The sequence below is a fragment of the Mesocricetus auratus genome, unplaced genomic scaffold (genome assembly GCF_017639785.1).
Source record: "Mesocricetus auratus isolate SY011 unplaced genomic scaffold, BCM_Maur_2.0 Super-Scaffold_100042, whole genome shotgun sequence".
Classification (NCBI taxonomy): Eukaryota; Metazoa; Chordata; class Mammalia; order Rodentia; family Cricetidae; genus Mesocricetus; species Mesocricetus auratus.
This window is the reverse complement of record NW_024429219.1, coordinates 5,600,344-5,623,674: the sequence shown is the minus strand read 5'-3', so window position 1 is coordinate 5,623,674 and position 23,331 is coordinate 5,600,344. Positions and strand designations below refer to the sequence as shown.

At 51.0% G+C, this 23,331-nt stretch overlaps 1 long non-coding RNA gene across 2 annotated transcripts; it reads left to right on the top strand.

The window, feature by feature from the left end:
* The first annotated feature begins 18,225 nt into the window (after window positions 1-18,225).
* On the top strand, window positions 18,226-23,055 carry LOC121135787. 2 transcript variants are annotated; one of them, XR_005872905.1, is made up of 4 exons: window positions 18,226-18,356; window positions 18,449-18,575; window positions 19,809-19,977; window positions 20,320-23,055. It is a non-coding gene; the product is annotated as an uncharacterized LOC121135787 (long non-coding RNA). The 2 variants fall into 2 exon arrangements; XR_005872904.1 differs by having other exon boundaries at window positions 19,809-23,055.
* Window positions 23,056-23,331: the final 276 nt, after the last annotated feature.

The following is a 23,331-nucleotide window of genomic DNA, read 5'->3' as shown; positions in this document are numbered from 1 at the left end:
GACATGAGATAGCGAGACTACGTCCATCTAGAGCCTCAGACTCTGTTTCCAAAGCCACCACATCGCACCATCCCAGAAAAGGATGGGAAATAGGACTTGCTGCCAAGGGAACCAGCGCAGAGCCCAAGCTCGTCGCGGGCAGGGCTGCTGCGGTCCCATGGAAACTTCCAGCCTGGGCTGTGAAGAGCCTGAAGGGATCTTGTGAAACACTGGCTTCATTTCCCCATTTCCTAAATGAGAAAAGCAGGTTCCTGGGAGGGAAGTGATTCACCCAACAGCCTGGCTGCTGACTGGTACCATTGGAATGGGGCTCCAAGTCTTTGATTTCTAAGTGAATCCCAGGAGAGTAATTTCAAGCATTCTTGGGAGGGCAGCGTTTTTACATCGAGCATGCACCCTCCCTACAAGGTGACAAGGTGACAAGGTGACAGGATGACATGGTACGGAAGCAGGTGGCCTGAGTGGGAATTCTGACACTAGCCCTTCCGGGGCTTGGTGGCCTTGGTGGCTTTCTGCCACTCTGTGAATGGATCCATACTGAGGCATTGGGGATCAACGGGGTTTCCATCCCAGATGGACCCACTTTTTGAAGCAAGATGAAGTAAGTCCCTGCTGCCGGCACCTCACGGAAGAGCTGGCGGAGTCAGCGTGCTGTGAGTGAGCACAGGCAGGACCCATTTGCCTGATCTGGAATCCAGGGTAGGGTCGGGAAGTTAGCCTCCCCGAACTCTCTAGTCCAAGCCTCGGGAGTGGTAGCTGCACATTCTCCACTTGTGTGAGGTTTTGTGTAACTTCCCAGATTCATTCTGAGATGGACAAAGCAACACAGATTCTAACAGGAGAGTAAGCTCTGTTGCATTGGTCTTCAGGCGGGTGGAGGCGACAGTTCCTCCAAACATTGCTTGGCCCAGGAATGTATGAGTGCTTGGAACCATCAGGGACATATTTGTCTTGCTCTTGTGGAGTCACTGGATATGAATATTGGTATGAATTTGCTTGCTACATTTTGGAAAACTAGTTGGAAAGATTTTCATATGGGGCTTGGAAGGACACATTTCAAACCTGTCAGGTCCTGGGACCAATGGAGGGTCGGTGATCTTGCACACCAAGGAGGTGCTGATGTTCCGGTGCCCACTACACACGTGACAGGGAAACTCCATAGAAAAACTGGGAAAGGCCGGCCAGCAGTAGAAATGCAGGGGTGCAAAGAGCAGGTCAAATTAAATGCAAAACGCAGTGCAAATGAAATCTTCAACAAACCAAGTTCATTAGGGTGCGGCAATGTGCAGTTGGTGGAAGTCGATTTTCAGTGTGGGAGAAGTCCGTAAAGTGACCAAGTCGGCGTAGAGTTCCAGCAAGTTCAAGGTCATCGCCCACTACACAGCCCCGAGTTTAAGTCAGCAGGGAATACATGAGAGCCTGTCTCAGCTTAATTATGAATCAGGAAAATCAACACGAGACATGTGCCGACATTGGAGGATGTTGGAAGCTGTTTCTTGGTGGAAGTCCTCTGTCTATCATCTGGTTTGACCTGACCTGGGATTTCTGTGCCCAAGGTTCAGGCATCCTCCCTGGGACCACTTCCTAGAGATAGGAAATGCTGAGCCCGGTGGGCAATGCCGGGTGGGCTTCTTATACAACAACTGCCTGTGCCAGTTGGTGTGTGACTGCGAACTAGTTAAGTGTATGACTGTGCACTAGTTAGTGTGTGACTCTGTGAACCAGTTAGTGTGTGACTTTGTGAACTAGTTAGGGTGTGGCTGTGAACTAGTTAGTGTGTAATGTTATAAACTAGTTAGTGTGTGACTTTGTGAACTAGTTAGTGTGTGACTTTGTGAACTAGTTAGCATGTGGCTGTGAACTAGTTAGCGTGTGACTTTGTGAACTAGTCAGTGTGTGACTTTGTGAACTAGTTAGGGTGTGGCTGTGAACTAGTTAGTGTGTAATGTTATAAACTAGTTAGTGTGTGACTTTGTGAACTAGTTAGTGTGTGGCTGTGAACTAGTTAGTGTGTGGCTGTGAACTAGTTAGTGTGTGGCTGTGAACTAGTTAGCGTGTGACTTTGTGAACTAGTTAGTGTGTGACTTTGTGAACTAGTTAGTGTGTGACTTTGTGAACTAATTAGTGTGTGACTTTGTGAACTAGTTAGTGTGTGACTTTGTGAACCAGTTAGTGTGTGACTTTGTGAACTAGTTAGTGTGTGACTTTGTGAACCAGTTAGTGTGTGACTTTGTGAACCAGTTAGTGTGTGACTTTGTGAACCAGTTAGTGTGTGACTTTGTGAACTAGTTAGTGTGTGACTTTGTGAACCAGTTAGTGTGTGACTTTGTGAACTAGTTAGTGTGTGACTTTGTGAACTAGTTAGTGTGTGACTTTGTGAACCAGTTAGTGTGTGGCTGTGAACTAGTGTGTGACTTTGTGAACTAGTTAGTGTGTGACTTTGTGAACTAGTTAGTGTGTGATTTTGTGAACTAGTTAGTGTGTGACTTTGTGAACTAGTTAGTGTGTGACTTTGTGAACTAGTTAGCATGTGGCTGTGAACTAGTTAGTGTGTGATTTTGTGAACTAGTTAGTGTGTGATTTTGTGAACTAGTTAGTGTGTAATGTTATAAACTAGTTAGTGTGTGACTGTGAACTAGCTAAGTGTATGACTGTGCACTAGTTAGTGTGTGACTTTGTGAACCAGTCAGTGTGTGACTTTGTGAACTAGTTAGGGTGTGGCTTTGAACTAGTTAGTGTGTAATGTTATAAACTAGTTAGTGTGTGACTTTGTGAACCAGTTAGTGTGTGGCTGTGACCTAGTCAGTGTGTGGCTGTGACCTAGTCAGTGTGTGGCTGTGAACTAGTCAGTGTGTTGCTATGACCTAGTTAGGATGTGACATTGTGACCTAGCGCTGAACATGGCACACATCAAAAGGAGGATGGGCAAAGGCAGCCTGGCCAGGGCTCCTCTAACGTCCGCATTTCATAAAAAAGCCAGTAAGGCAACAGGAAACTGTAGCACAAATTCTTTGTGATCACCACCCGCCATCTCTGTGACAATTCTTCAGTTCCACTTTCTAAAGCCCGCACTCCAGAACCTCACTGACAGCATCTGAAATACCAGCGGAAGGCGGGAAGCACGCTTGAGTCCCTGGGCTGCAGCGACTTTCTCTTTCAGAGCCGTTTCCAGAGATGAGGTGTGCAGGCACCAGGTGATTTGTTTGCATAGCGTCCTCTGCCTCTATTCCCGGAAGAGGGGACAGGGACAGAACACTCTGTCAAATAAACAATTGCCCAAGGTCTTGGGCAAGAGAAACTGGGACAGGAAGCCGACTGCAGACTCTGCCCCAGGTAAATGCCTGATAAGGCAAACAAACCATGGACAATGAGTTCCTGTCTCCCACGTGATAAATGTTTACGCGGAGCAAGCTGTGTTTGAGAACCCTTTTCTCTGTGGATATTGACCTTTGCATGCAAAACACAGGGCTAATTCCCTAGGTGAGGTAATTAATTTTATTGGCTGGGAACAACAGAAATTATTGTTTTTGCAATTGCTGAAAAAGCGATTCAGCAGCTGGTGACAGCGGCCAGGCTCTAAGTCAGCTTCCAATCAGAAAGTTGGGGCCGAGTCTGCTTGCCCGGCACCGGACAAATTCCTGGGCCCATCCTTAGCGGTGTAAACCAAGAGGCTTGTGTCTGCAATCCCACCCACCCGGGGAGGTGAAGGCAGCAGAACCAGGGGTCTGAGGCTAGAGTGAATTCCAGGCTGGCCTAGGCCATGTGAGACTATCTCAAAATACATTAAAAAAAAAAACCAATAAATCTGAGATCTGTGCTCTTGTATCTTGCTGACTTTCACAGCTGGGTCATGGCATAAGTGCCTGTGGGGACTAACACTCCAAGAGCCTGGGCCCTCCTTTGCTCCACAAATGCTCGGTCTGCGTCCTTGAAAACCCTGGCTTCCTTAAATTATTGTTTCCATTGTGTGTTTGACACCTTCACGTCTGTGGACTTTTCCAGAGGATTATGGGAAGAAATGCCTTATGGGGTTGGGGGTTTAGCATAGGGGCAGAATGCTTGGGTTCGGCCCCCAGCACCAGGGAAAAAGCCACGGGACTCTCCGTGTCCTCGTGAGCATGCCACCTACCTCATAAGTAACCATGAAGGAAGGGTCTTTGCCGGGCACAACCTGAACCCTGTGGATGTGAACCCCTGCTTTGGAAGAACCCACCCTGATCTCTCTCTGGAGGGCTTGTCTAGCCGTGCTGCACAAACTCTGCTTCAACTGTGTGGCTGAATTCTTTCCTTCAAGAAGATAAGAACTGGGCTCGCATGTGGATGTAGGTGGCCTATGCAGCCACCCAAGGCCGCGTAGATGTCCATGGCCTGTGGAATCAATGACATAGAAGGTTTCTGTGACAATTCCCATCCCACCATCCCCCCCAAAACGTAACAGCCTAGGCAGGAAACTCTCAAACACTGTGATGAAATGTACCTCTTCACAGCTGAGGGCTGCCGGAGGGGTGCAGGTGGGGAAGGGACTCGGTTTTCTCTGAGGGGCTGGCTGCTGCGAGTTTGACCATGCCCCATGAGTATATAGGCAACACAGATTGAACTTGTGGTTTTGTTTTGGTTTTTCTTATTTTGGGGGGGGCGTTGGGGGAAGGTCACAGGGGTAGGACCAGACCAGGGAGGCCTGGCAGGTGAGTGTGATCAATGTAAAATTCTTAAATAATCAATAAAAATGTGTTGGGGTGAGAGCTCCGTGGGTCAAGCACTTGCTGGGCAGAGAACCGGAGTCGGGCAGCTCCGCATCCCATACATGCCAGCATTCCAGCACTCAGAAGGTGGAGAGACCTCCCTGCATCAGAGAGGCTAACTGACGGACTCTGTCAGCAGGCCCTGGGTTCAAGGCCTCGTGAGTGCTGTGGAGAACGGTGGAGGGCTCCTGATGCCAGTGTTGTGCAGCATGAATAACAAGCACCCCCAGACCTGTTAGCGGGGAAGCTGAAAGATCAGAGAAGCAAAGCAGCCAAGCTGCTAGAGAGTTCTTGCCTCTACCAAGGCTCAGATTTACTAAAGTGGAGGCGGTCCTGTCCTCAGCACGACTGTAGACAGAATACCCTACACTCCCGTCTCCACCTGCCTTTTACTCCTCTCTAGGGCTGGGATTAAAGGCGTGCATCACCACCACCCAGCTTCTGTGGCCGACTAGTGTGGCTGCTGGGATTAAAGGTGTGGCCAACACTGCCTGGCCTCTGTGGCTGACTAGTGTGGCTAGCTTTGCACTCTGATCTTCAGGCAGGCTTTATTTGTTAGATCATAAACAAAACATCACACATAAGTAGACACACATACCTGGGTTGACTTCTTCTCACAGTGCTCTCCTCAGTTAGGGGAGTTCATGTCTTTTTGTTTGTTTGTTTGTTTTTGAGGCAAGGTTTCACTGTGTAGCTTTGTAGACCAGGCTGGCCTTGAACTCACAGAGATCCGCCTGCCTCTGCGTCTCAAGTGCTGGGATTCAAGGTGTGTGCCACCACTGTCCGGCTGCAAGTTCATATCTTAAACGCTCGTGCAAGCCCTGCAGGGCCCAGAACCCCCAGCCTTGCTCAGGTCGTTAGACCCAAGATCAATTGGTTCCCTCTTGTGTGAGGTTAAGAGTCTGGAGGAGACATTCTGTGTGTCCTTCCGATGAGCCTACAGCTACAGGCGTCTGCTTCTAGTTTGTTCTCCTCAGACTTCTGCTAGAATCCACGCCAAACTGCTGCTCAGTCCACATCCAGCTGCAGAAGCATCTCTGTCAGGACGTGGCCGGCCCCTCCCCAGAGCTTGTCTGAGACTCTCTGGCTCCTAACAGACTCCCCAGGTGCCTGGATCTCAGGGAAATGACAGGGAGCCATTCTCAAGTCCCCAAGGAAGCTGCAGACTCCAGGCTGCCTGACTCCACAGAGCTATTGGTGGCGACACATCCCCCCAGTACAACGGGTACTTCTCAGTTAGATGCGCCTCCTCCCCCACATCCACAGCGACACATGTCGCCCCCCCCCCGCCCCCGCCGCTGCCCTGGACTCAGAGACAGCCTCCAGTGCATGAAGCCTTCCCCTTCTTCTGAGCCCTGTAAGAAGGGACCCCTCCCTGCCTCATGGGCCAGAACTCTCCTCAGAGGCCCTACCATGCTGTCTGTGTCTGTCTGCGTCTGTCTGTCTGTCCACGGCATTAATACATCTTCTAATACATCTAGTGCCCCAGAGATCAATCAGTGTCCTCGAACCCCAAATCTTTCCGTCTCCTATGCCGTTCCCTTCCTTCCGGGCACGGAAAAGGAGACTGTGATGCTGACTGGAGGAGAGACGGATGGACGCGCTAAGCTGGCTCCGCCGTGAGAGTCCGCCAGCCCTGGCTAAGGCTCGGGTGGAGCAGATGCCCCTCGTGCATGGCTCTTGATTCAGCAAACCGCCACAGACAAAACCAAAGCTGTTTCCAGTGCTTCCACGCGTGGCTCAAAACACGGGCCTGCTTTGAGAATATGGATAGGAGTTTCCTAGACAGGGGCTGTCTGGGTGGCCCAAGAGTGCGGGCACGACACAATGGCTTCAGGCTGGTAGAATGGAAGTAACTTTCAAACCTCATTCTGTGAGTTCAAGGCCAGCCCAGTCTATATAGTGAATCCCAGGCCAGCCCGGGCTACATCGTGAGACCCTGTCTCAAAAAAAAAAAAAAAAAACCAAACCCTTATTCCTATAAAATCTCAGTCTAGACTCTGTGATTTGTCTGAAGGTAAGTGCCTAATCATTAACTTTTATTGTAGCCATGTCAGGCTTTATTACCAAATCATGTAATAATTTGCTGAGTCCCCATCAGCTCTTAGCCATTGGCAGGGAGGAAGTGCTTGCTTCTAGATTACCACAGAGCCTGCCCCTCCACTGCCTTCCTGTTGTGACGCCCAGGGAAAGGCCATAAAATTGATATCCAGTCCCAAACGACTCTCGCAGTTGGAAACAAACTCGTTAGCTTGCACGTTAATCATAGCTACTGTTGTGACGTTTGGCAGAAGGAAGATATTCCAAGAGACATTTGCCTCTTCCTTTAGCTACCAAACTATTGAAACACAGACCTCAAGAAACTGGAATTTCCCCAAGCAGGCTGGGAGAGGGAAAGGCTGGTGCCAGCCAGGAAAGGGGACTTGGCACTGGAAAGAGATTTACCTGAGCACTTCACAGGAGAGACTGGCCTCGAGTCAGATGGACAGGCCCACACCGTGACCACTAAGTTAAGCACACCTCTCGCCCTTGTTTAAACCTAAGCCTCACATTAGGGCCCGGCCCCATCAAAGAAAGACTTGGTGGTCACCAGACCTCTTTGTTCCTGGGCCCACTAGATTGAAAAAAAAGGAAAAAAAGAAAAGGACACAGCCATTCCTAGGTATGGTGGAGGAGAAAGTTTATTATGGATATGTGGGAGAGCATAGCCAGAGGCAGGGACATTTAGGGGAGTCCAGAGTGGACATGCCCAGCCCTGAGCTGCCTGAGGAGAGGGGGGAAGGGTACAGCAAAGGGAGATAGGGGTACCAGGTGCAGCAGCCAGGAGGCCCAAACAAGAGTAGACGAAAAGACCAGGAAACCAAAATGTCTGGATTATATAGGGAAGGGCAGCCCATCCCCTAGGCTGGAGTTTAGGGGAGGGGGAGGGGATGCCAGCCAGGAGAACCATGTAGCATATAAGGACATAGAGAACTTGGTGTCCAGGTCTGCTTTGATATGTTAAATAGGTACCTTAGCCATTTGCCTTAGGTTTGAGACCTAACACCCACTATGGTCGCATTGAAGGAATCTCCTTTTGTTTTTTATTACTGTTTTCTAATTGGTCTAGTAAAGATGGGTGGTGAGGCCTCTCTAGCTTTGGGAGCTGCCAGGACCCAGGCTGGGGTCCTTGTGACTCTGCGTTCCTCTGTGGAGACTCAGCTGGCATCTCCACAGAGCGAGCCGCCCCTTCGGCTCCTGTGTGCGCATTGCATTTGAGGTTTTGGTGGCGACGGCAGCCACCAGGGTCAGTGTCCTATTTTTTCACCTTCAGTTATAGAGGGTCGATTTCTGCTCTTATGGGTAGAGCTTCTTATCCCCGTAAGATTGCCTCAGGGACACTGGGGTCGCCTTTCTTTACATCCCGAGTGCAATGAGACGTGGCTCAGGTGTGGCAGGAGTTCATTCCTTGGGTCCTCCCTGACAGTCCTCCTCCCTGACAGTCCTCCTCCCTGGCTGCCCTCCTCCCTGGAAGTCCTCCTCCCTGGTTGCCCTCCTCCTTGGCTGCCCTCCTCCCTGGCAGCCCTCCTCCCTGACAGTCCTCCTCCCTGACAGTCCTCCTCCCTGGCAGCCCTCCTCCCTGGAAGTCCTCCTCCCTGGTTGCCCTCCTCCCTGGCTGCCCTCCTCCCTGGCTGCCCTCCTCCCTGGCTGCCCTCCTCCCTGGCTGCCCTCCTCCCTGGCAATCCTTAGCTTTCCTGTGGTCAGAGACCAACCCATGCAGCTCCTTCTGACTTTGCCATGGCTGATGACTGACGACAGTTCCAACCCAGGGCCCCAGATGATATGGGGCTGCGGAAAACTGTTTTTGAAAATGGAAGCTTTATTTTCAGCTCTGGATTGAACTATAACTCCTATCCCATACAGTTTGTTCATGTATAGTGCGGAATTCCATTTTTAGTTTTACTAATTTTATTTTACGTGTGTGTTTTGCTTGCATGTACGCATGTATGTGTACCCATGTGCATGTCTGGTGTCCATGGAGATCAAGAGCGTGTGAGACCCCTGGAACTGGAGTAAGCACCAGGTGGGTGCTGGGAACTGAACCCAGTCCTCTGCAAGAGCAACCAGTGTTCGTTTTTTTTTTTTGTTTTGTTTTGTTTTTGTTGTTGTTTTTTCGAGACAGGGTTTCTATGTATTGTTTTGGAGGCTGTCCTGGAACTCGCTCTGTAGACCAGACTGGCCTCAAACTCAGAGATCCGCCTGCCTCTGCCTCCCGAGTGCTGGGATTAAAGGCGTGTGCCACCAACGCCCAGCAACCAGTGCTCTTGACCACTGAACCATCTCTCCAGTTCCACAATGCCTTTTTTTTATTTGAAAATTACAGTGTGTGTGTGTGTGTGGGGGTAGGGGTATAGGTCAGAAGACAGCTTGAAGGAGTCAGTTCTCTTATTTTACCTTATATGTGGTCCTTGGGATCAAACTCAGTCATCAGGTTTGCAGCAAGAACTTTTGCTCGTGAGCCATCTTGTAGTCCCAAATTGCTCAATTCCATGGTTCTTGTGTAATACTCATTGAACGGCCATTGCTACAGTTATATTTTATCCTGGAAAGAGAAGCATCTGTCTTCCCGCCATCACCCTGCACACCGCCCGTCTTCCCTAGCCCCAGGATCTGGCACATGTGTGGCCAGTGCTCTCGTACTCAGCCACACCCTCTGCCTGCATCATTCATAAAGTGGTTTAAAATATACATGTTGAGCTGGGCAGTGGTGGTGCACACATTTAATCCCAGCACTCCAGAAGCAGAGTCAGGAGGGATCTCTAAATTCCATGCTAATCTGGTCACAGAGTGAGTTCCAGGATAGTCGAGGTTACACAGAGAAATCCTGTCTTGAAAAACCAACCAATAAAAAATACACATTGAACGTGGGCACAGAAGCATCTACTTGTAATCCTAAGCACTTGGGAGGTGGAGACAGGGAGATCGAAGGCTCAAGGCCCATCTGGGTTACAAGGTAAGACTCTGTCTCAAGAGAATAAGAAAAGGATGTGTTGAGCGACTGAAGGTGGCAGCATACCATCTTCATGGATAGAAGTGTTGGATATCTCACAAAGAGTGTTGGGTATCTCACAGAGCATTGGATTTCTCACAAAGAGATCAGCACCTCCCTCATTGGTGGGTGATGTCAATCAGCACAATACTGGTCAAAAGCATTACAAGATTCTTGAGACACTGATAAATTTATCCCGAAGTTCAGAAGGAAGAGCAAACCAACCGTTATGACCGTTCTGAAGACAAGATGGCAGGCAGAAGAACTTCTCTGTCTGGATTCCGGGGTACATACATTTATCGAGAACGAAGAGGTGGTGTTGGACCTGTCCTTCTCTGGGCCTGTTGTAGCCTCTGCAGACTTTGGACCTCACTGTCTATCTAGAGCACACTGTCTCCTGCCCCTGCCTGTCTCCCCTGGTGCCTGGTACCTCGGGCTCCTCCCTGTTTCCAGGATGCCCTGGCTTTTGGACTTGGCTCCCTGCCTTCCTTCCTCTGAGAGATTTCTTCAGATACTTACCCTGTGGGCCCTGAACACACCAGTCTCTCCCTCCCTAAAACAGCCCAGAGTCTCTCAGCCTCCCCCGCCTTGACCTACACCTTCTAGGCTCCACCTCAGCTGCATACTGATTTTCCTTCCGTGCATACCATCTACTCTGCAGCCAGGCAGTCCTCTGTGTGTGTTCACACGCATGCGAGGAGGCCCATGGTCAACATGAGTATCGTTCCTCAGAAGCCATCGGGCTGTGTTTTGAGAAAGTACCTTACTGATACCTACGCCTCTGCTACGACACCCAGGGCTCACTGATCAGGCTGGGCTGGCTAGCCAGAGACCTTCAGGGCCTGCCTGCTCACACCTGCCCCCATGCTGCCAAGCCTGGATTTTTTTTTTTTTCGAGACAGGGTTTCTCTGTGGCTTTGGAGGCTGTCCTGGAACTAGCTCTTGTAGACCAGGCTGGCCTCGAACTCACAGAGATCCGCCTGCCTCTGCCTCCCGAGTGCTGGGATTAAAGGCGTGCGCCACCAACGCCCGGCGGAAGCCTGGATTTTTATGTGGGTGCTGGAGACGTAAGTGCGAGCTTGGTGCTTACCCAGTGGGACTTTGCCCACTGAGCTCCGCCTCTAGCCCCTCAGGCCACGCTTCCTTCTTAACGCTCTCTGGATGTTCGTGACTCAGGCCACGCTTCCTTCTTAACGCTCTCCGGATGTCCGTGACTCAGGCCACGCTTCCTTCTTAACGCTCTCCGGATGTTCGTGACTCAGGCCACGCTTCCTTCTTAACGCTCTCCGGATGTCCGTGGCATAAATGTGCTCCTGTAAAGGTCTCGTGCTAGACGTCTGCTCCCGGGATAATCACGCGGAGACGCGAGATCCGTAACAGAGGACTGGCGCCAGGCCTCTGCCCTCCGGAGCAGACAGGCTGATGCTGTCATGGAGGGATGGTGTGGTGGTTTGAAAGAAAATGGCCCCCAAGGGGAGTGGCGCTATTAGGAGGCGTGGTCCTGTTGGAGGAAGTGAGTCACCGTGGAGGCGGGCTTTGAGGTCTCCTGTGCTCAAGGTACCACCCAGTGTGTGCGTCTACTTCCTGTTGCCTGCGTAACAACATAAAGCAGGTCCTGCTCCAGCACGGTGTCTGCCTGCATGATGACAATGGACCAAATCTCTGAAATGTAAGCTGCCACCTCAATTAAATATTTTCCTTTATAAGAGTCGCTGTGGGGGCTGGAGCAATGGCTCAGAGGTTAAGAGCACTGGCTGCTCTTCCAGAGGTCCTGAGTTCAATTCCCAGCAACCACATGGTGACTCACAACCATCTGTAATGAGATCTGGTGCCCTCTTCTGGCATGCAGAGATACACGGAGACAGAACACTGTATATATAATAACTAAATAAATCTTTTTTTAAAAAGAGTTGCTGTGACCATGGTGTCTCTTCACAGCAATAGAAACCCTGACTTAAGACAGACGTCATGGAAGGATGGGTTCCTTGCCTCTGGTGACTTCCTGATAAGAGAGTGCTTTCCCCTCTCAAGTGTGAGCTCTCTTGCTCTTCCGCATTTTGCTGTGGGATGGAACAACCAGAAGGCCCTCAGGAGATGCTGGGCTCTCAACCTCATCCTTCCCAGCCTCCCAAGCTGCAGAAGGGAAACTCTCCTGAGCACCCATGCTTGGATGAACCACACAGAATACACAGAGACCTGACTTCCCAAACGCTCAGGCGAAGGTCCCATAGCACATGGTAGCTGGCTCCCCACCCTCTCCCTGCATCTTTAGCCTTGGGCCCTCAGGTTGTCCCCAGATGAACTCCCCTCCTCGCTGGGCACTCTGAGTGTGCCATGTCCTCTGACTGGTTCAGTGTCTCCCACTCTTCTCCCACCCTGAAGAAGGGCGTGTCGTCCATCTCTCCTCCACAGCTGTTACCGTGGCTCCCTCCAGAAAGGAACGAGATGTTCTTGGAGGTGTGACTTGTCCCCCAGTATATGATGTCCACTGAGATGGCCTGCCTTCCCGGAGGGTGTGGCACCAAGTCAGCCTACCAGACACCCTGCCCCTCCTTGGAACCTGACCCTTGAGTGCTGTGACAATGGTTTATGATGGCACAGATACCAGGGCAGATTTATTTCCAAGGTGGTGCCCGGAGGAGGCTTTACCAGCATGCCCCACCCCCTTCTCTTCCCCGGGCTCTGCCTTCCACCCTGGAAGCTTCCATGTCCCCCCAGGCACCTGCTGATTCACTCGTCTGTTTTGCTCTCTGGACCTCACACTCAGAGATTCCTGATCCACTCTGTCCGCCCGTGGGTGGGCATGCATCTGTCTAGTGCCCCGTTTCACCAGTGCCCAGCTCCAGCCTGCACGCAGAAGTCCTCTGTGAGCCCCTTAAGGATTGGCAAAGGTTAACAAGGCCCCCGTGGCGTCCCTTGGAGAGAGGGATGGGCGGAGACGAGGGTCAAGAGCGAGGTGAGCAACAGGCACCACTAACTACCCGTGCTTTTGTTTTCTCTTGCTTCTTTTGGTACAGACGGGGGCTTTTCAGGAGGACGAACCAGCTGTGTGTCTGTCAGTTACTCATTTCTTAGGCTTGACACCTTCCTTATCAAAGGTCCTGCCCGCCAAGAGTACCAGGAAGCTCTTCATGTTAGAGCCGGTGTTTTTCCTCTGGGAAGAGACTCAGGAAGTGTCCACTCACTTTCAAGTCATCCTCTAAGGCTGGACACCCTGTGCTCTGTCTCTGATGGATGCCCTGTGGACCCATCCCTCTCCCTCCACACTGGTCCCTTGATGTGACTGCTCCTGTGACCCACAGGAGGATCTGGAAGTGACATCTTGCATGCACATAGGAGGGGCTGAAGATCTGGGTGGAGTAGTTGGCGGTGGTGGCACAAGCCTTATTTAATCACAGCGCCCTGGAAACAGAGGCAGGGGGATCTCTGAGTTCGAGGCCAGCCTAATCTACAGGGCAGGTTCCAGGACAGTCAGGGCTACACAGAGAAACCCTGTCTCAGGACAAAAAGAAAATCTATGTGGCAAAGGTTTGGACTCCACAATGTGACCCTATTGACAACTGCGGCTTTAGGTCATTGGAGCATACCCTGAAGGGGATTTCGGATCTTTCTTCTCCTCTTAAAAAAAAGGTTTTTAAAAATGTATTATTTTGCCAGGCGTTGGTGGCGCATGCCTTTAATCCCAGCACTCGGGAGGCAGAGGCAGGCGGATCTCTGTGAGTTCGAGGCCAGCCTGGTCTACAGAGTGAGTTCCAGGACAGCCTCCAAAGCCACAGAGAAACCCTGTCTCGAAAAATACCAAAAAAATGTATTATTTTATGTGTGTGAGTGTTTTGTCTACACGCATGCCTGTGTATCACATACGTGCCTGGTACCCTTGGGAGTCCAAAGAGGGCATCTGACGCCCTGAAACTAGAGTTATCAGTGACGGTGAGCCACCGCGTAGGGGCAGTAACCAAACTCGGGTCCTCTACAAGAGCAACAATCGCTCCTCACCTCTGGCCACCTCTCCAGATCCCTTGTCCTTTGAAGAACTCTTCCCTTAAGTGCGGCCTTGCCACAGGTCCATGGCCACGGGCTGAAGCTTCTGGAACCATGAGCCAGAACAATCCCTTTCCTTCAGAAGCTGGCTCTCTGGGCCAGTGAGATGTCTCAGCAGATCCCGGTACCTGCTGCTGAGCCCTTCCAGTGTTCAATCCCCAGAACAAATGGGGGGGGGGGAGAAGTTCGTTTTCCCAGCTCTTTGTCACAGTGACAAAAAAAAATGATACCACGGGAGGGACTAAAGGTTTCCATCCCTGATGGTTTTGCCCGTGGCTGTCCCCTGTGGCTGTCCCCCATGGCCTGACCCACCTCCTCCCCGTGGCCTGCTGTGTTTCTCAGACATTTTGAGACAATGATCGCTCTTCCCTCCGGGACAGGGACGTCAGGCACGCCCGGGTCCCACCCTAAGAACTGTCCCCTTCTACCCACTTGTCTCAGCCTCCAACCCACACAGTGCTTTCAGGTGACGTCCCCAAGAACGATGCCTGCCCTGACACACTCTGCCTGGCTTCCAGCTTCTCCCAGTGTCTCCTTCTGCAGTCCTGGCTGAGCCTTTGTCCCTTCTCTCTGCTTCAGACTCGGTGCTCACACTGCCCGAGTCTTCTCCTCTGCTTTAAGACGATCTTCCCAGAGACCCCAGGCAATCTGGGTCACATACACATTTCCATTCTGCTGTTGTCTCCCTCACCAGAGTCGGTCTGTCTTTCCTTCCTTCCTTCTTTTTTTTTTTCTTCTCTTCTCCTCCTCCTCTTTTTCTTCCTCACAAGACAGTCTCACTATGTAGCTCTGGCTGTCCTGGAACTCACTCTGTAGACCAGGCTGGCCTCATACTCACAGAGATCCGCCTACCTCTGCTTTCCGAGTGCTGGGTTTGAAGGTATGCACCACCACCGCCCAGCTCACACTAGAGTCTTTTGTTTTTTAAGATTATATGTATTTATTATGTATACAGTGTTCTGCCTGCATGTATCCTGCAGGCCAGAAGAGGGCACCAGATCTCATTACAGATGGTTGTGAGCCACCATGTGGTTCTGGGAACTGAACTCAGGACCTCTGGAAGAGCAGCCAGTGCTCTTAACCTCTGAGCCATCTCTCCCAGGCCAACACTAGAGTCTTTTAAAAAGTTTTTTTACATTTATTTACTATGTGGTCATGCGTGCATGTGCGTGTGTACCATGCCAGGTTGGTACATGTGTATCACGGTGCATGTGTAGATGTCAGAGGACTTGGTTCTCTTTCTACCTTTATCAGGGTCTGGGAATCAAACCCATGTTTGGTGGCAAGTGCCTTTACCCACTGAGTATCGCACTGTGTCCTTTCTCTCTTTGTCTCTGTTTCTGTCTCTCTCTCTTGCTCTGTCTCTATCTCTGTCTTTCTCTCTCTGTCTCTCTCTTTCTCTCCTTTCTTCTCTCTTCCTCCTCCTCCATCAAAATCCAACTGTATCATCTGCAATGAGGGGTCCGGGCTGTGGCTCAGATCTTGTCATTTCCTGCTGTAAGCTGTATTCCTCCTCCTTTTCACTCTTCCTCCTCCCCACTCCTCCTCCCCACTCCTCCTCCCCACTCCTCCTCCCCACTCCTCCTCCTATCCCCTGTTAACCAGTTCCAGTCCAGCGAGCTCTGCCTCCACACTTCCTGGGTCGGCTCCTCCGCCCATCACTCCTGGCTGGCCGCTGCACCCTGTTCACATTTGTGGACAATTTCATCAGCTCCCAAGTTCGCCGCCTCTAGCACAACCCTGGATCTGCAACCATAGGGAACTCGGCACCAGCCCTGCTGACCTTGTCAAGTCCAGGGTCTCCTCTTTTGGCTTCCCCCCCATGGTCCCAACCCTAACCAATCTGCCTACAAGACCTGTGGTCTCCTCCTGAGACAGCTTCATGCCCTCGCCTTCTGCTGGTCAATGACTGTCCCATGCCAGCTGGGCCACCAAGAGGCACAGCGCCAATGGGCCAAACCTCAGGGTTCATTTAGGCCGGAAGACATGCTCTAGAAAGGCACTGAGTGAAGCTGTCTCTAGGAGGGTGGATGGGTGTGTATGCATCTGTACAATGTATCTAGATGGCACTGGTACTGGTCCTGACCCTGTACTTCTACAGAGTTGGAGGACTTGGACTGAACTCCCTGGGGGTTTATACTTAGCTTAAAACACAAAGTGTTTGGTTTGTTTTGAAAGGAGTTTCAAATGGCCAGGCTGACTTGAGACTCACTGCTTAGTTGAGGATGATCTTGAACTCCTGAGCACTGGGATTACAGGTGTGCACCACTGCACCTGGTTTGTGTGGTGCTGGGAAATGAACTCCAAGCTTCATGTGTTCTAGGCAAGCACTCTACCAGCCGAGCTGGGACACCAGCCCTCAGACACAAGGGTTTTGTTTATTTTTCTTTGTTTGTTTGTCTGTTTTTTGGACACAGGGTTTCTCTGTGTGGCTTTGGAGCCTGTCCTGGAACTCACTCTGTAGACCAGGGTGACCTGGAACTCACAGACATCTGCCTGCCTCTGTCTCCTGAGTGCTGGGATAAAAGGTGTGTGCCACCTAGGTAAACTCAAGGTTTTAAAGAGAGAAAGAAAACCCAGGAGTCTGGGTACAGGGACAGGCCAAGGCCACCAGCACCTCACAGTACAGTGCCCAGGCAGGTGCCTGCAGTCTCCGCTGGCTGTCCCTGCCAGACTTGTGCCTGGCATGTGCTGGCTCTGAGCATCTCACCAGTCTGGGTGTCAGCCACCCCTTGGGACCTATGGGCAGGCCAGGACACCAGCAAGAGGGACAGAGTCCTCCTCTTTGAGGCCTGAACCCCTGCCCTGCCGTTGTGCACCTGTCATGTGCAGTTAATGACACTGTCACTTCACGTCAGATGTGTGAGGGGACAGGAGACTGAGCAAGAAGGACTCTGTGCCCCACAGAGTCCCGCCCTGTCCTTCTCGTAGCTCTGTGGGTCAGGCCTCTGTGGGAACATCCGAGGCTTCCAAGATTGCCTACGGACAGCCCCAGGGGAAAGAGCCCAGTCACAGAGGACAGGAATTCCCCTTGCTCTGACTCCACAGCTTCGGGCACTCCTGTTCTTTGTATCTTAGCCTCGCCACGGTTTTTCTCCTCAGCACTGCCCGCTCCACCGGGTTTTCCTGGTATTTGGCCCCCATTTATCCACATTGGGAAGGGCCTTTGCTTTTTGAGAAATCTGTCCTTGAAAATCTCTGCTCTTGTGCTGGCATGGTAGAACATACAGAAATCCAAGAACATAGGAGACTGAACATAGGATTGTCACCAGCTTGAGGCTGTAAAAAAACAAACAAACAAAAAACCAAAAAACAAAACTAGCTAACACACAGACTTTTGTCTCAAAACAGACAAATTCCTATGTGCCATAGATGGTGACTGTAATCCCAGCTCTAGGGAGACGGAGACAGGGGGATGGTGAGTTCAAGGCCAGTTTGGGTTACACAATGGGAGACCCTGACCTGGGGTGGGGGACGGGGGACTCTTGGCTTCCCAAGCAACAGTCAGGGTCACTACCCACTTCTGCTGCTTGGAGGGTTCTGTGTTTGTGGACCAGCTTCTCTAATCAGTTCCCAGGGAGCCAGACCTTTGGAAATCCCTTATGCTAGAGATCCTGACCTGTCCACGCTGTCCTCACACACGAGGAGCCCTGAGCCCAGCTAAAGCCATCACTTGGGTCCTGTTCTTCCTCCAGTGTTGGGTCCCAGCTACCATGTTTCATGATGCCACGAGGACTGGTGGTCACGGGGAACACGGCACATCTCCATCGTTAGAGATAATGTGGGCGAGCACGGCAGTCTCCAGCGTTAGAACTGATTTCTAGAAACGGAGATGTTCTCCCCACATCTCCCCGTCTCCTGTGGCATGTGATTTCCCGTCTGCCTTCCTTTCTGGTGTCTCTTCCCTCCCCCATCACGAGGTTTTTGCCTTTTTATTCCTTAACCCTCTCTTCATGTATTCATAGCAAACAAAATCTATATGCCTTTTCTTTCGTTAATGTGTCTCTTCCGAGTCCGGTGTGCAAGTCACTGAACCTAGAGGGAGAGGACAGTTCTCTTCCTGGGCAGATACGAGGTGATCAGCTTTGAAACACCCTAAAGAAGGAGGCCTTGAGCCAAGGAATGCTTCTCTGCAGTGTGGGGAACTCAAGGGGACCCTGAAGTGGTGTCCATGTAGGTAAGAGGTTTATCAGAGTTATCGACCACATGGAAACAGACAGACAGCAGTAAGTATAACAGAGCCTCTGACAGGAGTTCAAACCCTTAAAGCAGAGTAGGGGTCTTATGGGCGGAAGGATGGAATTTCATGCCATGCGCTGGTAAGAAGTCGGCAGCACTGGCCTGGAGCCAGGGAGTCCTGATTCCTGAGTGGCGGGGGAGGGGAGGGTTCCACTCCAGGGAAGCAATGTGCCATCAGAGGTTGTGGAAGAGGAGGAGCACGGTTAGCTGAGGTGTCCTTGTTGTATGGGGAATGTGTCACCACCAGAAGTCCTCTTAATGTCTGGAGTCTGGCAACCCGAGGCCTGGAAGCCTCCTTGTGGAAAGTCAGTGCCGACCGCCATTTTCCTGGAATATGGGCTCCTGGGAAGTCTGTTAGAAATTCAGAATCAATAAGGAGTTTATTGTTGCCTTACAGCGGCTGTGAGAAAGGCCTGGCTCCTTCGATCAGCAATGGCGACTGGGAACCACAGCCCATGACAGCTGCAGGAAGAGAGCCCTCCAGAGAAGAAAAAACGGCCACGCTTGTACTTGTCAGCCTGCAGGTATTGAGGTTGGGAACTCGGTCTTATCTATTTGCCTCTAGACTCAGGAAGTAGCTGTTGCTGGGGGTGCCGGAGAGGACACGGACAAGTCTAGAAAGACGATGGAACGGGTCCAGCATGTGGCGATCCCCTCCCCCGCCACAACACAACCAATTATCATTGAGGAGATTAAGGAGTTATGAGATGTCACAGTTACGGCTACTCCAACTGGAGAATGCTGTGGGGCCAAAGACTCTGCTCTCTTATGGACTGTAGGTGGGGTGTGCGAGTGCCTTAGTTTGGTCGGCCATGACCATAAGCAACTTGGCAGGGAAAGGGCTTATTTAGCTCGTTCGTCCTGCGCCACAGTCCTCTGAAAGCCGTCAAGAGAGGAACCTGGAGGCGGGAGCTGACGCTGGGCCATAGAGGAGCGCTGCTCTCTGGGTTGCTGCCTGGCTTACTCAGTCTGCTTTCTTTTCTCCTTTTGCTTTCTCAGACAGGGTTGCTGTCCTGGAACCCACTCTGTAGACCAGGCTGTCCTTGAACTCCCAGAGATCAAGAGGGATTAAAGGCATGTGCAGCCTGGTTTTTTTTTTTTTTTTTTTTTTTTTTTTTTTTGGTTTTACGAGACAGGGTTTCTCTGTTTTGGAGGCTGTCGGTCCAGCCTGGCCTCGAACTCACAGAGATCCATCTGCCTCTGCCTCCCAAGTGCTGGGATTAAAGGCGTGCACCACCAACGTCCGGCTTTTTTTTAATAATTTATTTTCATTTTACGTTCATTAATGTTTTGCTTGCACATATGTCTGTGTGAGGGTGTCAGATCCCCTGGAAATGGAGTTTCAGACAGGTGTGAGCTGCCGTGTGGTTGCTGGGAATTGAACCCTGGTCCTCTGGAAGAGCAGCCGGTGCTCTTAACCCCTGAGCCATCTCTCCATCCCCTCAGCCTACTTTCTTATACAACCCAGGTCCACCTGCCCAGAGGTGGCACCATCCACAGTGGGCTGGGCCCTATCATATTGTCAATCAGTGAAATGTCCCACAAACTTGACAGCAGGCCAATCTGACGACGGGGGGGGGACGGGACGGGACAGGGGGACTTTTCTCAGTTACATTTCCCTCTTCCTCGGTGGCCCTGGCTTGTGCTAGGCTGACAAAAAAGCTCACCGGTAAGTCAAGGTGAATCGGCAAAAGGCAGACTAACAGGAGAAAAAAAGGCGCCGACGTTTCACTTGGTGTCACCATTTTTGTTTGCAGGTGCCCAAAGACCTCTGTTAAAAAGAAATAAGGACTCAGAAGACGTAGCTGGCCTGGTGTGTGGAGGAGGAGGCCTGTGGGTCACCTTAACAAAGGGTGGAAATTCCAGGGAAGTGGCAAGACTAAGAGAGGCCTGTGTGAAGGGGAAGTTGGTGCAGACCCATCTCAGGTGCGCGGCTGAAGGGAAAGCTTGTGTCCCCTCAGCTGGGGAGGGACAGAGAAGACTCCTCAGGCAGTGGTGAAGGCCGGCCTGGAGCTTTTCGCTGTTGTTGTTTTCCTTATAGAGACCCTAGCAGCGAACACAGTTGCCTTCGCCCCGGGCAGATTTGCAGGGGAAGCACACAATTGAAACCCTCTGGGCAGGAATGAAGATGCCTAAAGATAGACACTCCCTCCGTTGGCTGTCAGACTATTGAGATTATGGTCCCCAAGTCCCCAGGAGTCTCACAGTGAGAGAAGGAAAAGGCTGGATCCTGGTGGCAGCTGATGAAGAACTTGTCTCTCTCTCTAGGTTTCCAGAAGATGACCCCCCCCTGGGTTTATAACAGCTTAAGTATTTCCCATCAGGCCCAATCAGGAGCAAGCATACATCCTGATGTACCTCCAGACTACATCCAATCAGGGGTGAGCTGTAGTTTGATTCTATCCTGCCTGTCAGTTCCCGTAGCTGCTTAGGAAATAACACTCCGAGGCTTAATATCAATTACAATTGTTTGACCCATGGCCCAGATATATTACTGGCTAGCTCTCTCTCTCTCATAATTTAACCTATTTCTATTAATCAATGCATTACCTCGAGGCTGTGGCTTACCGGTAATGCTCCTGTATATTACTCCTTCGGTGGCTACATGGCATCTCCCTGACTCTGTCTTCCTTTTCTCTGCATCTTTGTTTGGATTTCCTGCCTATATTTTGTCTGGCCATTGGCCGAAACAGCTTTATTTGTCAACCAATAAAAGCAACGCATATTCACAGCACACAGAAGGACATCCCATATCAGTAAGTGTACATCCTGACACTCACCCGGCCTGTGACCCTCCTGTCCACGTGTGACCAAGCACACTTGGTGCAGAAGAGTCAGACAAACTTGTTGAGGAGAATGAAAAACACGTGGCTTGTTATCTCCCATGAACAATGGCCTCCAGCATTTCAGGAGCTGTCTGTCCTTGAGCAAGGGGCTTGCAGATCAGAGACACTTTTGTTTCATGGATCCCTAAGGCATAGTAATTAAAACTTAAAATGTTACTTTGTCTCTCATACTAATAAGCAGGCGAGGCGAAAGCCATAGGACAGTTACACAGAGCAATATTCCCTTACTCTCACAAGCTTTGTAACATTAGGAGCAACTCTGCAAGGAGCCTTCTAATCTACAGAACCATTCAGAAAGAGAAAAGGTTCGTGGAGCTAGAGAGATGGCCTGTAGTTCGGAACACTGCGCTCTTCAGAGGACTGGGGCTCAGTTCCCGTTGCCCACATGGCAGGTAGCATCATCTTGACTCCAGCTCCAGGGCATCTGCTGACCTCTTCCGGCATCCTCTCACATTGCAAACGCATGGCTCACATATGTATGTGCAGGCAGGCAAACACTCACACACAAATACATAAAGGCATCTCTTTAACGACTGCATCTAGGGCCTGAGGAGATGGCTCAGTGGTTAAGAGCACTTGACTGCTCTTCCAGAGGATCCAGGTTCAATTCCAGCACCCACATGGGAGGCGTACAACTGTCTGTAACTCCAGTTCCAGGGAATCCGATGCCCTCATCTGGTCTCTGTGGGCACTGCACACATGTAGTGCCCAGATATACATGCAGGCGAGCACTTATACACATAAAATAAATTTGAAAGATTCAAGTTAAAAATATATCTAAACTAAACACTATAGACTTCCTTTCTGTGTCATTATCTCCTAATCAACACAGTGAATATTCCCAGCCTTCATATTTTATGTGGCAGAAACCCTTTACAGATTTGAAGTGCCCAGGGCGCGTGGACAGGCTATATGTGCAAATGTTATATGCTTTATACAAGTGAACGGGATAGCTTTGGATTTTGTCTGTAGGTAGCTAGTATCCTGGAGGCTGTCCCCTGTAGATACAGAGGGTGAATATAAACATGTCATTTTAGATGTCATGTCTCTCATCCCTAAACCCTCAACTGCGTTTCACTGAGGACCAGGCAGGGTGTCTCATAGCGCCCCCCCCCAAGACCTCTGAGCTGCCTGACCTGGTGGGTCTCTTAGTTCTCTCCAACTCTGGGTCTCTGTATCTCTTCCGTGGCCTTCTTCAGTGTCCCTGTGGGGCGGCTTCCTCCAGCCCCGTGTCTCTCCATAGTCTCTGGTCTCAGCCTCTCCCAGCAGGAGGCCAGAAACTACCCATAGAAGTATCAGCATCCTGGGTCCCTTGAAGACAATAGTGGGGTCCTCTGTGTCTTCCGTTTCTAATCGGGCACCTAAGGGAAAACAAGCCATTGCCTGTGGGGTCCTCTGTGTCTTCCTCTTCTAACCAGGCACCTAGTGGAAAACAAGCCATTGCCCTGGAACTTCACCCCATGCTGTGACTGGCTCCCCACAGAGCTCTCCAAGTGGGGCCCTCCCTGAGCCTTGAATTTACTCTTCCCTAGTGATGCTCCTTCTGCCTCTGCCTTCCCGCCTCCCTCTTCTGCAAGCTTTGACTTGGTTCTCAGAGTTCACCTGGACTTGACGCTTAGACTCATCTCACCCACTGGATCTCTACCTGATTGTGGGGTGGCCTCTGAACTGCCCTTTCTCCTGAGCCTTCTGGGGGAAACCCTCAATGTCCAGAAACCACGACACACACGCTAGGTTTCAGGATAGTCACTCTCTGCCTTGGCCTGTTTTCCTTTATCAGCTGTGTGTTTTACTGACACCCATGCATGGCCGGGAGAAGGCAGAGTTGGGGGTGAAAGCCACACAGCACTGCTGACTGCCTCTCACGGCTCACCCCACTGTCCTCTCGCTGTGTCCCGCTGTTAAGTCATCTCCACCTACTCTGTATCTGTATGTACAGCACACTGGAAGCCAAGAAGCAAATCGGGATCGATTGGATTAGCCCTTGAACGTGTCAGTCCCCATCACTGTGTCATGTCACGGGGTCACCCCAGGGGCTGTTATGCTGGCCAAGCTGAGGGCAGCTCTCAGCCACTGCCAGATGCCAGTATAGTCTGTAAGCCCATGAGGATGCTTTCGCAGGCTAGACACACCCTACTGTTAGTACTCATGCATCTGTACTGGCCTGCCCTTGGGGTTCTGACAGGATACATCCTTAGCTGCAGCCACTAAGAGCACCACCTGTGCATATTCACTATGTTCCCTTTGAAAAGGGCCCTGCCCACCTCTAATTCCCCCCGTCTCTCTCTCTCTCTCTCTCTCTCTCTCTCTCTCTCTCTCTCTCTCTCTCTCTCTCTGTCTATTCCTTTCTCTCTATGCTTCTCTGTCTCTCTGTCCTTCCATCCCCTACTGCTTATCTCTTTCCTTCTGCTGCTCCTGTCCCCAGAATCTGGTC